The following is a 2,235-nucleotide window of genomic DNA, read 5'->3' as shown; positions in this document are numbered from 1 at the left end:
CCAAAAAATACCAAAAAAAAAAAAAAAAATAGCCAGGTGTGGTGATGTGTGCCTGTAATCCCAGCCACTCAGGAGGCTGAAACTAGAATCGCTGGAACCCAAGAGGCAGAGATAACAATGAGCCGAGATTGCATCACTGCACTCCAGCCTAGGCAACAGTGAGACTCTGTCTCAAAAAAAAAAAAAAAATCAAGCTCAGTCCTATACTAAAGTCCCCTTTCTCCCATTGTAATGGTCCCAGGTAAAATCTGATTTCAACACTTCAACGACACCTAGTTCCTTTGACAGCCTCTCCTCTCGCCCTCCACTGAGCGAGTTCCAGGCTGGGGGAATCCAACCCGACAGAAGTCTGGCTGCAGCCAGCATAAGGCTGTCTGGCCAAGGGAATTTGCCTTTTTAAAAACATCATGGTAAAATATGCAAAACACAAAACTTACCATTGAAGAGGTCAGCATATGCCACCCCAAAATATGCCTCTTTGACACATGGATTATTTTGAGCTGAAGACGCTTGAGACACAGCAGGTGCAAGAAGGGTTCTCCGATTCTCCCTTTTCCACCTAAAAACGGGTGATAACATCTCCCTGAGAAAGATGTCCTCCCTGTCACCAGGAAGAGACAAGTGTCCCATCACCAGAGACGGGGGCGCGGTGCTGAAACGAAGCCACAAAGCCAGCCTGCCAAGTAAACCCGACCTTCAAGAGTCTCCTGCAGTGAGCTCCCATCCCGTCCACACACTTCACTGCCCCTAGCCCAGACCCCTTTGCCTCGTCATTTTCTCACGAACTTCTTTGTCTAAAAGGTGGATACGCTGTCTGTTCTGGTCACTTCAGGTCTTCATTTTCTTTTTTTTTTTTCAATATAACAAAATGTATTTTCATTAGATATCAATTATGAACCAATAATCCATGTCAACTAAATACTTCAAATCACATTCTGCACAAAGAATTACAGATCACATTTAATAACAAATGTTTAGTTAGGAACTTACAATATAATTTTCAAAACCAAAGTATAAAAATATTAAATATATAACTTTATGGCACAGGACAACATAAATTTGTGGCAAACTTTTGTGTTGGAAACAGAGTGGAGAAAAATCTAAATTAAAGCATAAAGTCAGGAAATGAATGTCCATAAATTTCTGGTTAACTGAGGCTCATTATTTATTGTAAGAAGCAAAGGTCTTTGAACATCAGATTTTGTTTATAAAAATAAAAACCTCCTCAGACATCAGATTTATTTTATTTATTTTATTTCAGCAATTTTTTTTCCTTTGACAATGCATAATCCTGCTGTTCGTCACATTTACAAATATCTGGTAATTTCATAGACTACCAATGGCACACTTCAAACGCTGAATCTGATGAATTTTCTTCTGTTTTCCCCCAGTGAGCGTACGGCCTATGACAGAGAAGATACTGAAACATGCCAAGATGATAATTGGTCTTGGAGAGACTTTACAGCAAATATTTAATGAAAGCCACTACATTTCTAGCTCTAAAGAGCCAGACAAACACAATCCCTGCTTCCAGAGTTCACCATTCAGGATACAGCAGGTCAAGCACTGATGCTGAATCATTACGACCTTTAATTTCATCTTTCAAGATTTGCATAGATACTGATTTCTTCTGGAAGGGCAAATAAAATCTTCCCATATACACATCATTCTCTGGATTCTCATAAGGGGTATTTTGAAATCTGCATATTGACAAGGCCAGTAGATACTTTTTCTCTAACTGCCTTCTACTACTTAAGACGACTTTCCCCCTCAGTTTTTCCCCAACATATACCTCTGCAGTTTTGTCTGTCCAGTAGGCTTTTCTGTAAAACTTGGCTACACCTTTCTGTTCCCTTCACTGTTTTCCTCTGTTGCTCTGCTCCTTAACAGAAGCCTGCTGGTCTGGGCTTCCCCATCTTTCCTTTCCTGGCTTCTTACTCACATAGCTGACTAATCTTAGCACCTCCTTAAACGTTGGGTCTTCAATAAATAGATCTCATCAGCACTTCTGATCTACATTTCCCTGAGCTTTTTTTTTTTTTTTTGATCTTCAGATCTTTGTGCAATAATACTCTCTTCCTGAATGTCATTTAGAAATATTACCCTCAAAACACCAATGGTTTCTTGAAGGCACTTGTTTTAAAAGTTGTATCAAAAGAGATTGATAAAGGAATGTAAAACTCAGCAAAGGAATCTTCTACTGTATTGGGAATTCCCACCATTACTAGCGCTAGA

At 39.6% G+C, this 2,235-nt stretch overlaps 1 long non-coding RNA gene across 1 annotated transcript in view; it reads right to left on the bottom strand.

Moving 5' to 3' along the window:
• LOC116539349 overlaps nucleotides 1-1,757 on the bottom strand; it is a 7,024-nt gene extending 5,267 nt beyond the window's left edge. The window contains exon 1 of the long non-coding RNA XR_004264009.1: nucleotides 1,401-1,757. This is a non-coding gene — a long non-coding RNA (uncharacterized LOC116539349). The remainder of the gene's footprint in view (nucleotides 1-1,400) is intronic.
• Nucleotides 1,758-2,235: the final 478 nt, after the last annotated feature.

Source organism: Sapajus apella, unplaced genomic scaffold (assembly GCF_009761245.1).
Source record: "Sapajus apella isolate SASKATOON/1434 unplaced genomic scaffold, GSC_monkey_1.0 scaffold127, whole genome shotgun sequence".
NCBI classification, from domain to species: Eukaryota; Metazoa; Chordata; class Mammalia; order Primates; family Cebidae; genus Sapajus; species Sapajus apella.
This window is presented reverse-complemented; position numbering and strand designations above follow the sequence as displayed.